This window comes from Globicephala melas, chromosome 18 (assembly GCF_963455315.2).
Source record: "Globicephala melas chromosome 18, mGloMel1.2, whole genome shotgun sequence".
Lineage (NCBI taxonomy): Eukaryota > Metazoa > Chordata > Mammalia > Artiodactyla > Delphinidae > Globicephala > Globicephala melas.
Window position 1 is genome coordinate 56,251,059 of NC_083331.1, and position 13,293 is coordinate 56,264,351.

The following is a 13,293-nucleotide window of genomic DNA, read 5'->3' on the forward strand; positions in this document are numbered from 1 at the left end:
CGGGCTCACTTCGAAGTCATGGACATTATCCATTTCACTCATGGACTTGCAGTGTTACACTGTACATAACCTCCAGCTGATAGAAGTTTATTGAATAGGAAATTGTGCATTATGTTTGCCTGTATCGCTCACTCTGCCCTTAAGCATAAACTGCTGTAGCTGTGTATTTCTCCATTTCCTTTTTGGGTTTTTTGCTTATATTGGTTTAAAAGTTGACAGTATTGAACTTTATTGGAGTCCTGTGATCCTAGAAAACAGTGATGATTAAAGAAATGCCCTCACCCTTTATGTTCCCAATATGATTTAGGTAAGAATCAGAGATACTTCCTTGTTTACCTGTGACAAAGCTAAACACATATCCTCCAAATTCCGTTCTCAGCATCATCAATGATGAATTAATGTATTTGTATCCACTGACCAATCTGCACAAAATAACTGACTAGACCAAACTTTGATTAAGCTTCTTGGCCCCTGAGTTTGGACCCATGCTCAGCCTGATCCAGCACAAACTGGCTGCCCACAAGCCTTCCCTGCTAACTGTCTGGTCATACCACCTACTCCCTCACACCTGGTTCTTTCTAGTGTTCTTGACTGCTGCTTGTCAAAGAGAAGAGATGCTTGCAGACCTTAGGGTTGGAGCATTCTTCTATTGCAGTAGTCTCCTTTCCCTTATTGTATTAGTCCTTTTGCCCCATTGTAATTATTCTTTCCATTAAAGTCTCTCCTTACCTAAGTCCACATTTGTTTTATTTGACAAAGTTATACATGTATTTCTAGTTTAACCTGAATGTTTAACACACTCCCTTCTCCATGTTTGTCTAATCTCTTTCACTGTTCTTTTTTTTTTTTTGGCCCTTGAACTCTTTCTTTCACGCTTTAAACTCATTTTTCAATCTCTGCTCATTAAGGTTAATGTCCTCTGATCTATCTTCCAGTTGCCTTCTAGGTGCATGATGTATTTTCCAATCAGTCCTCTGCCTATTAATTTCAAATGGCTCTGGTTTTCATTTGTTTTTTTGAAGTTTTTCCATACTGACTGCATTTTGCCTACTATAAAATTCTTTGCTCGTCATCTCCATTTTTTCTTTTATTTCTTTAGTTACTTTAAACACATTTATTGACTATAAGGGGTTCTTGCGGGTTATTAATACCACTCCTGTTTGGCTGTATTTTCTGACTCCATTATGTTTAATTTTTACTGTTTGTTATGAAATTGTTATTGTTTTTCTTTAAGAATACTCAGCTTCCATAGTTATGAAAGGATGGCATCTGCTGGCTTCTTCCATGTATTCAGGGATTTCATTAGACTAATGACAATTTTATGTTACTTTTGAAGTTTCGATATTTCTGCACCATGCAGATTTATACAAAGTCAGATCCAAAATCTGTAGCTAACACAAGCATGCATTTTTTTTTTTTTTTTTTTTTGCAGTACGCGGGCCTCCCACTGCTGTGGCCTCTCCCACCGCGGAGCACAGGCTCTGGGCGCACAGGCCCAGTGGCCATGGCTCACGGGCCCAGCCGCTCCGCTGCATGGGGGATCCTCCCGGACCGGGGCACGAACCCGTGTCCCCTGCATCGGCAGTCAGACTCTCAACCACTGCGCCACCAGGGAAGCCCCAAGCATGCATATTTTTAATTCTTATTACTTATTACAGGAAGCTCATTTATTTATGCGGAGCCCTGGGCAGAGAAAATCTTTTGACTGTCTTGCCTAGCTGATGTTCAGGTTTTCTGGTTTTCCTTAAGTTAAAGATTCATTGCTTGGAGAATCTCAGAATACAGGGATTTTCAGTTCCAATGACAAAACTTTGCACATTTCTAAAGCCTCTTGCCCAATCCTAGAAAGGATACTAAAATCCAGTCAATCAATAATACATAAATGCATTTATACATACACATAAATGGGGTAGAAGAGAGATCTTTTATAGTAAAATTTAACTAATAACACAGAAGAAATGATGGAATTTGAAAATCCTATTCTTCAGCAATATAGTCATAACTGGTTAAGACAAAAATTATCAGTGGATGGATGCTAAAAATAGGGAAAATATGATGAACAAGATATCACAGAGTCTCAAAAGTATCTCCCTGTAAATTATGAATTGTAAAGGGAAAATTATAACTTTACAGTGGAAGAATGTGGCTTTCAAAAACTTAAGAGATTAAATTGAATATCACCAATAATTAGGCAAACTGACTTCACATGTTTCCTGTTTATGGGGCACTGAGATCACTTCCCATCTGTGATATTCTTGTGAAAAACAATTTTGAAAATATATAATCCAAATATAATAAGAAAACATCAGACAAACTGATACTGAGGGATCAGCTACAAAATAACCTGCTAGTACTTTTGAAAATGTCAAGACCATGAAAAAAAAAAAACAGTTAAAGAAATATTCTAAATTAAAGAAGGCTGGAAAGACATGACAATTAAATACAATTAATGATCCTGAATTGGCTCCTATTGCAGGGAGGAAAATCCTACTGAGAACATTAGTAGGACAATTGGCAAAGTTTGAATTCGGGTTGTGGATTACTGTTATCAGTATTAACCAATATTAAATTTCCTGATTTTGATAATTGTATTTTAGTCATGAAAAATATACCCTGTTCTTAAGAAATGCACACTAAAATATTTGTGAATAAAGGGGTATAAAAACTGCGTTATTCTCAAAAGTTTCAAAAACCACACATATGTATAGATTTTCATAGATTTACATATATGTGTATAGATAAATAGAAAATAATAAAATAGCCAAAAATGTTGATAATTGGCAAATATTTGTTTTTGTAAACCTTCTATAAATTTAGATGATTTCAAAATTAAAATTTATAAAAAACTAAAATAAAAAATAACTCCAATCACTTAGCAATTAATTTCTGCATCTTTCATCCTTTTCCCTTAAACACGCAGGGTCAATGTACTATTTACTTGGGGATTTTCTCCTTCAGCTTTCCATTTTCTTTTTGCTCCTAGTAACAGATTTCCTCTATTTCTTGTGCACCTGGCTGGGTGCACTTTTTCCTTGTCATATTTTGTCCAGCACATTTGGGGGCTTGTAGTGAAAGGTGGTCCTCTGTTGTCTGAATTAGAAGCATCCTATTTCGTGTTTCTATTTGTCTTTTTAGACATATGCTTCCTGATTCCCTGCCTCGAGGGAGAGTCCTATAAAGCAAATTTATCACTTATTCATTTATAGTCTTTATTAACAATTTGCTTATTGGAGGCTCTGTGGCTGGCTCACCTGGATTTAAAGGTTGGGTTTACCATGCATTAGCTGTGTGACAAGCATTGAGATTTTTCTAATCTCCTGTCTTCTCATAGGTTAAGTGAGGATAAAAATGATTATCTTATAAAACCGGTAGAATGGAGACTCATTCAAGGATGACCCAGAAGGATGAGATTAGGATAGGTGAATTGCAAATTCTTGCAGAGAAATGTGATCTATGTTAGACCTGAAGAATGGCTGTAACATTAAGAAGATTATTTGAAACCTATTGTCTGGTTGTTGAAAATAAAAGTGTGATAAAAACTACTGAAAGCAGGAGGAGGCTATCTGTGTTTATCATTTAACATTAATCTGCATGACAATTATGGATCCACTTTCGATGTCAGGCAATTATGAGAAGAATAAGTGAATGCAGCCCTAATAATATGAGTGAGATGGAAATTAAAGACAAAAATATTAGAAATTTTCTGAGAAAACAATGGCAGAATCACTTACTTTGGAAATGAATGTTAGCAATAGAAACAGATGAAAGACAGTAGTAAATGTTTAAATCTGGAGATTAAGACATTTGAGGTGTCAACGACAGTAATATAAAAACTGGAGTGGTTGAGAGTCCGCCTGCCAATGCAGGGGACGTGGGTTCGTGCCCCGGTCCGGGAAGATCCCACGTGCCGCGGAGCGGCTGGGCCCTTGAGCCATGGCCGCTGAGCCTGCGCGTCCGGAGCCTGTGCTCCGCAACGGGAGAGGCCACAGCATTGAGAGGCCCGCGTACCGCAAAAAAAAAAAAACAAAAAAAACAAAACTGGAGACTATGAGATGAACCAGAAGATGAAAAATGTGGAAGGTGGAAACATTTTAAAAGTATTATTGCCATTATATTCCTTGTAATTACATGCTTCAATTGTATATGGTAGAAACCCAACTCCTATGCTCAGAATTTTTAAATGAATACCAATTTTAGGTTTATATAGTTCTCGATTCTCATATCCTCATTTTTGTTGCTTGTAGCATTTATTTTTTGTGTTTACAATCTTTCTAACAACGTTTTATTCTCCTAGTTCTCTAGGTTTCTATATTAATAAATATTAAGATTCTATGACTTAATGAGGGTATATATTGAAAAATATAAATATACACATAAAGACACATCATATATATTAATACTATATATTATAGTATATATATTAGCTGATTAGTGCTTATCAGTAGGACTTTTTATCAATCTTTTACATTCTTTACTTTGATTTAACCTATGCTTTTCTAGATTTAACCTTCAGGCAGACTTTTATTTTTTCCTTCAGGAAGAATATATTATTAATATAAAATGACTTCATTCAATTGTGTGAATTTTTGTCTGTTAAATTAAAATGATCTTACCTGGGTCACTAAATCAGGACAGGTTGTTTTGTAATGAAACCAGGAAAAAATTCTCAGCTACTTAAAACAGCAAACCTTAATTCAGCTCACCATAATTGTCCATAACAGATCAGAAGTGGGTTATTTTTATTGTACTCAATTCTAAGCCCAAGGCTGACAAACTGAGGTTTATCAGTACAGTACAGGGAAAAGAAGGTTCTAGAGCTGCAATGTCTAAAAAAGCAGCCACTAGCCACATGCAACTATTAATTTTAAGCTACCTAAAATTAAAATTCAGTTCCTGAGCCACACTAGCCACACCCCAAGTGTTCAATAGCCATGTGTGGCTAATGACTACTGTGGTAGAAAGCACGTGTCCCTCATCATGGAGAGTTTCATTGGATAATGTTCTACTGGAGGATCTGACTTGAGCACTCATGTGGGAGTGATGCAGGTACTTTTACTCTCAAGTGATTGGCCAGAACAAGTCACATGGCTCCACTCAAACCCAAGGGAGTTAATAAGTTCATTGCTACTATTTGACATGAATGGGAGAGAATTTTTTGTCAAATATTTGTAGAAATATTTAGCAAGCACAACTATTGATTATGCTCAATGAGTATAATCTTAGGAAGGGTCAAAATTTCCTCAAATTGTTTTACAAAATTATATTAATATTTTCTCACATGGATTTTGTGGAGAAGACTTAAAAGGGTCTCTTTCACCCCCTCCCTCCACCATATAGGTGTTATTTTTCTGCCAGTCACACCTCTTTTTTTCCTTAACAAGTTATATCAGAATTTATTTTTGACCAGTCCTTGAGGAGTTTTCATTCTTTTTTGCTAACTGTGTGCAAAGTATTCCATCAAATACATGTGCCATAAGTTATTTAACTACTACACTACTGATTAACACCATTATTTCCAATATTTTTCTATTGTAAATATTGTTGCAAAGAGTAACCTTGTCATATTCATCAATCCACATCCTTGAGAGTAGAGTGGAGCATTTTTTTTGAGTCAAAAATATATGCATCAGTACAAACTAAAACTGCAATGAGACACTACTACAAGCCTACCAGAATGGCTATAATGAAAATAACTAGTGTTGGAGACAATGTAGAGAAACTGGAACTCTTATAAATTACTAGTTGAAAGTCAAAATGATACAGCTACTTTGGAGAACAGATTTTATTTTTGCTTTATTTTTATAAAATTAAGAATACATCTACCATATGACCTAGTAATTCCACTCCTAAGTATATACCAAAGAAAAATAAAAACCTATGCCCACACAAAGACTTTTACTCAAATATTCACAGCAGCTTCATTTGTAATAAGAACTGGAAAAAACCCAAATGACTATCAATTTGTGTATGAATTTTAAAAAATGTATTTATCCGTTCAATGGAACACAACTCTATAACAAAAAGGAATAGATTACAGCTGCACCAACACATGAATGTAACTAAAAAGCATCATGCTAAGTGAAAAGGGACAAGCATAGACAACCACATACTGTACAATTCCATTTTTACTTTAGTAAAGGAAAACTATGGTGACAGAATGGAAATCAGGCATCCAGGGAGAGATATAGAAAGAAGATTGACTGCAAAGAGATGGAAGTGAATATTTTTAGTGATAGAAATGTCCTTTCATAATTTTGGTAATGATTATATGACTGCATGATTGTATACATCTGTCCAAATGCATCAACATTTATGCTAAATATTGTTGAATTTTATTGGTTGTCAAGTAGGCCATTCTAAAGTTGATAGAAAAAATTCTAGAGAATAGGGCTAGAATTATAGATTTGACTATCTTTCGTATGGATGTAGCAGGGTTAAATTTCAGAATTTATTTATATAGTACACAACTAGAAGGTTTGAAGATCACCATTTGACTCTGGGATTTTTAAGACAGAAAGTTAAGTAGGATATGTGGACAAACAAAGACAGTGAAAAAGACAATCCTCTAGTTTGCCTGACTTATCTGTGACCATCCATGGTCTCTCCAGACTATCTAAATTGTTCAGCTTTCATAATTTGGAATAGAATATAAATTCAGGAATTAAAAATAAATACAAAATTCAACCCCCAGCCAAATAAATCCTAGATTTATGGTTGCAAACACAGCTAGCCGCACATTTCAGATATATTAACTGCACATTCATTGTTCTGAGATTGTTTTAGGTTGGAACGATAACTTAAAAATGAAACAAGAATTCCAATTTCCCCACATCCTTGCCAACACTTTTTTGTTTTGTTTTGTTTTATAACAGTCATCCTGACAGAATGGATTAAAGAATTAAATTTAAGACTTGAAACTAAAATTTCTTGAAGAAAACACAAGGAAATTTTTTATAACATTGGTCTTGGCAATGATTTTGTGGGTATGGTACCAAAAGCACAGGCAAGAAAAGCTTTTACTTCTTGAGATATACTAGTTTTAGACTTTTCCATATTTTTCTGACTTTCAGGAAGCTAGTAACACTATGAAATTATTCTAATAATTGATTTGCAATGCTCCATATATCAAATGATTCATTCTAAATTTTTTCCTTTTCCCTCAGAATTTTTTCTTACATTTTAGGTAATTATTTATAGCTAGAGTCTGGCTATGAGTAGAACTTTTCTAATGCCTCAGTACGGTATTATACCCATCTGCTAGAAATTCCTTGTCATTGCCCAAGAAATAAATATTTTGTAAGTAAACAAAATACCTGCCCCGACACACAGAAATAATATGACAGAAACAGTATAAGCTTGTGAGGTTAAACCTATGAAGACACACCAATATCTGAGCCCCCCCTGAGTTTATTTACTGGTGACTAAAAAGAATATCATTTTGGTATTTCTCAAATTTTTCGATCCTGTGCCTCCTTTTCTCTCTTTTAGTAGAGAACCTATATGTTCGAAGTCTCACTTTCTTTAAAAATCCTCCTCAGAGGCTAAGACGTGAGAGAGATGCCTCTTTGCTATGCATATATTCATCACAGGAGAGATGTGCCTCTTTGAGCATGAAGTGGTATGTCAGACCAATAATGTGAAACTTTTGCTTTTCTGCTTGAATTAAAGTATTGCTCGGAGCTCTTACCCCACTCGACAAAGCACAAGCTTTTATTTGGTATCATTTTTATTGCTGCTCTGCAAGTTCTATTTTATTCTTGAATAAGGAAGTCATGCTGTGAAGTAAAGACTGTTCACTTTAAAGTACCTAAAGCCTTTGGAAAATGGCTTTAAACCATGTTCTGCATCAGCTGAGCATGGTGGAATTTATATAATTGTCAAAGTCATGGATTTCACCTTAAACACTAAGCAAATCGAGAGAGTTCCAGAAATAACCCAACAAAATTTTCTCCAAGTATGTTATGCATCTTTGTATATACTCAATTCCATATTCATAAGACCCCCCCCCCATGAAAAGGGTGAAAAAATGGTCATTTAATTTATGATGTAGTAGAAGCACCAGGAAACTCCTCAGTGGATGAGCTGGTCTCTTGAGATTCTGACTCTAATATGAATTTAGTATCTATGGCTTTAGGGAGTCAAAGAAGGTCTTGGAACCAGCGAGAAGGCTCTGAGAGCTAATGATTTTTAGAGCTTATTCTGTGCTGAGGTGTTTGAAAAGAGAAATTCAGTTATCTTTTCCATCTAATACACTTTTAACAGTCAATATCTAAGACTGCTACCTTTTTAAAAAAAAAAATTCAACTTTCTATGTGTCTTGCCCAATGACCCTGCAACAAAATACAGAGTGCTTTCAAGTAGTTTAGGTAGAGAAACTTTTGAAAACTGTCAGAAAAGGTATTATCTTTCTTTTGAGAATATTGGCCAGGTTGTACTTTAGTTTTAGTGGCTTCTTTTAAACCTATAAACATGTTTGATAATAGGCTAATAATTCATATTACATTATCACACTTTAATAATAATTGATATTACGTTAATATCATATCTTAATATTTGGATGTATAAGTCTTCCAAAATATAATTGATTCAGAACAAAAGCTAAATATCAATTGTGATCATCTTTGGCTGTGTATCACAGATGCCCTTTCTTAGGTCACTTACAGTTTGCGGATGAGCAGCTATGGCTGGCACAACTACTCACAAGCCAGCTCCCCCCTACTCTGGTTCTCTATTTTTTCTTAATTTATGGCTTGCTTCTCCAATGTTACAGGATGTTACTCTATCTCCCAGTATCAGGTACGTGTTCCAGGCAAGAAGAAGAAATGCAATGGGCAAATATGTCTACTATCTGAAGCATGAGAGAGCTACCACTTTGATATCATTACAATTATACATGGATATTATATGTATTGATATAATGTAACAAAGTAATGATATATATTCATTATAGCTTTTTTACAGAAATATAATAAATCAAAAATAGGTTTTTATGAAGTTCTCCTCCTCCCAACAAAATCTGGTTATATTTTGTTCAGCAGATTACACCTCATACCCTCTCCATCTAAAAGCCTGAGATATTAACTTTTTTGAAGAAGAAAAGTAAGACTCAGTATTAGGTGTGAAAGTGGCAATATGCCACATTATTAAAACTGTATATGATATGCTATAAACCTATTGGCATCATTATGGTTCAGTTTATGCCTGGAATAAATAATCTAATAAAATTAGTTTGCGATAATACGTAGTTTTTGATTAGAGAAAATATTGTCAATGTAGGAAAAATATATTGACAGAAAGCAGTAAGGAGAATATTTATTGAAGAAGTATTGATTTAGTTGTATTTCCAAGTGATGCTGTTTATATTTTTACAGATACATGTGCTAAATAGACACCATGGTTAGTGAGGTAAAATTTTGCATATTTAGTGGTATTTGTTATTCAAACTTCCAACTGAAGCAAATTTTATCACTAGAAAAAATATTGATGTAGAAGGACAAAAGATGCAGAAGCTAATAACATACAGTGTTTAAAAGTCTGTAGTATTTAATAACTTTAATCCCAGAGAACATCCTTCTCATAAAACCTGTATGTTAATATCCATAAAGGCATATTAATGTAATTTTTTATACATATTTACTAGAGCATATGTGTTTATGTAATATTTCTTTTATTTTTTTCTTCTTTTGGCTATCCCCACACCCTGCATGCATTTCTGCTATGTAACTTTTTTTCCTCTCCACTGGATCACCCCCCCAAATAAGATTTTCCTTCATGGCCTAAAGCTTTCTATAGTTTTTGTCATGAACTTTATTTCCTCCCAATTCTCCAGTTTAATAATTCTCACTTTGTCATTATCACTCTATCCATGAAATTCTGATTTCTAACACTCCTTCTAGCCAGGATACATGCATTCTTTTTTTCTCTTTTTATTTATTTATTTTTAACATCTTTATTGGAGTATAATTGCTTTACAATGGTGTGTTAGTTTCTGCTGTATAACAAAGTGTATCAGCTATACATACACATACATCCCCATATATCCTCCCTCTTGCGTCTCCCCCCTTCCACTCTCCCTATCCCACCCCTCCAAGTGGACACAACGCACGGAGCTGATCTCCCTGCGCTATGCGGCTGCTTCCCACTAGCTATCTATTTTACATTTGATAGTGTATACATGTCAATTCTTTCCTGTTTACTCCTTGATGTCTTGCCCTCTGTTTTAGAACAATAGACTTCAGCATATGCTACGACATGGACCTCAATTCTAGACAGAGTCAACATTTTCATTATTATACCTATGTTAGAAAATAATGCAACAGGAAGTCTGCCAATCCATTAGCCCTCACTCACAGCTGCTTCAGAATGAATAGTGATAATTCTTCTCCAGCCAAGGCCAGGCTGAGTCAACCACTGTCCCTTCAAGCAATTGTTAGTCTATTCTCTAACCCATCTCTTTGATTTTTGAAATGTTTTTCTGTTAAGCCCAAGCAGCTTTCAGTCCTTGCTTTGATTTGACTACACATCTTGAGAAGAGGTGAAAAGTTCTTGCAGTCATTATCTTTTTTCATACGTAACATCCCCGATTCTCTTCTTTCTCCTCCTCTTCCCTGCACTCTTTTCCTTCTGCCTATCCTCCAATACTTCCTCTTAAATTTTCCCCACACCTTTTAGAAGTATTTTTCGCTCCATAACAGAAGAAACAAAACAGTTTTTGGGTTTTTTTTCTTATATTGGAAAATGAGACAGAGAAATAGGAGGAGAGTAGCTTTCATTTGATACGAAAATATTGTGTTATTTCTTTTTATATCTAAGCTTCTTAAATAAGTTTTCTTTACTGTCAGCTCCAACTTCTCATTGAATATTCCCTCCATAGTCCTTTAGAATTTAGTTTCCTTCCTAATAACAACATTCAAACTATAACTTTGCCTGTAATTTTCTCCCACAAGATAACTGCCTTGCTTTATTTCATCTTTGAAATTTGCCATTCCTGACTATTGTCCTTCTTGAATCACCTTTCTTGCTTTCTGTGATACTGTTTGCATTTTTCTCCATCTCTCTCTCTCTTTCTTCCCTTTGTCAGTGTCTGGCATCTCTCTGTTTTGGTTTTTCAGGAACCTCTGCTGATACTAGTTAGTAGGTAACTCCCAATATTTGAATCTCCAGCACGGTATCCCTGGCTTTTTTGTCTGTTTCTTACCTAACTAACTTCTCTGCTTGGAAATATATTTATTATCTTTTTCATCCAAATTAATGATCCATCTGAATTTCTTTATCTTCATTAGCATGCCTCATACTCAGCACACAGTGGGTGCTTTGGATTTTTCTGTTTTCTGTTCCTCAGTGCTTTGAGGGTACCGACCCTCCTCCATTCAGCTACTAAATCATGTTTTATCTATTCCTACATCTTTAAGACTTAACTCCTCATTTGTATATCCATAGCTATCACCTTATTCCAGGCACTCCTCTTCTCATGCAAGCATTACTCTATTAGCTTTCTCTATTGTTTCAGTTGATTCTTTATGATGAGGCAAGAATAACCTGTATTAAATAGCAATATCATAACTGTGCTCAATAACCACCTCCTCGTTGTCTGTGATATCAAGACTGATCTTCTTTGGGAAGTTAGGACTCTATTACATATTTATTTACCATTTAAACTTTAGCTACAGATTAAGTATTACCAATTTGGACAAGAGAAGGGTTGTCATTCCCCTCAATCACATCACTTGTTCTTTTACTCAAACCAGTGGTATGTCTTTACTCTCTTGAGAATCAAAAATCAAATGTAAAACTTATGTTTTTCAAGCCTAAAATCGTGCTACTCTCATCATTTATAATTCTATATCTTTTTAGTTCCTAAATGATAGATGAAAAAAATTCTTTTATTTTATAACCTTAATACATATTATTCTACCAAAATTTCTGTAAGATAACTGTGTAAATCACTGTACTTATGTATTTTAAAATGAATAACTATATAGGGTTTCTATGTAAAAACTTTTACAAAGTCATATATAGGGCTATAGACTTTTGATAATTGCTAAATAAGTAATAATACTGACACATTTCCCCCCACCCCATGTTTCAGCTTTTAATCATCTTCTTGCATTAGAGGAAGGAGATATTCTGGAACATTGTCCCATGTCTTCACTTAATCTCAACACATGAAAAATGTTTTACTACAGAAATATTGGTAAGTGAGAAATCACTTGATGAAATTTTGCCTCATAAAAATCTGCAACTTTCTGGAGAATAGGTGATATAAAGAAACCAGGATAATTTATACAACATGCTTTCTGGGGAAAAATGAATTCTGAAGGAAAATTTTAAAATATCTTAAGAAGTAAGAAACTAATCAAGGCTATACAAGCAGTGTAAAAGTATGCCTGCTTCCAAAATTAACTTTAAATATGCAGTAATATTTTGTATTCATATGTACAGATGCTAGACAATTTAAAGTATCTCATCTACTTGCTAAAATGAAATATTTAACATTCATTGTTATATTTTGGATACAGTTTAAAAGGACAATCTTTGATTTATGCTAATAGACTGAAAACTCTCTCTTACTTTCTGGTACATTAACAAATCTAATTTCATCAATTGTGAAGTTACTCTCATTCTCTATTAAAAAGTATGGACAGCCCAATTTTTTACATTAATTACCAACTAATCCCATTCTCTCCATTTATAACTAATATATAACCTCACATTCTAATTCACCAAATCAAATAATTTAATATTTCAGGATTTACTCTCTTAAAGTTATACAATATGAACACCTGAGAAAACCCTTATCAGTTGCTTTATATTGGAAAACTTCCACTTACCATATAAGGGAGAAAAAAAGAGGAAATGTTATCAAAATATCAAAAATTATGATGTTTTCAGTTTCCTAAGTTTGTTATGATCTACAAAGTTTCATTATTCTGTTTATTTAAGAACTAGCCTTAGCAACTTTTCTATTTTAGCTGCTATCCCTTCTGCTCAGGGTACTGTCTGTCTGACAAGTAGGCGAAAAACCTCCCACAGCAGGGTGACACATGAAAGAGAAACTTCCTACGGTATCAATGACTTTAAGGGAACAGTTTGAACATAAGTGGATTTGTGAAATTTTAGTCCATTGCAAGACTTAATTTCCTAGTATGTAAGAGGTGGGAGAGAAGTATTTCTATCCATCATGCTGTACATTGGATGATGAGGTGTTAATTTAACACATCATAGAACTCTTCAAAAGAGAATTATTACTTTGAAATTATCATTAGGTTGCTTTCAATTACCACATAGTCTTTG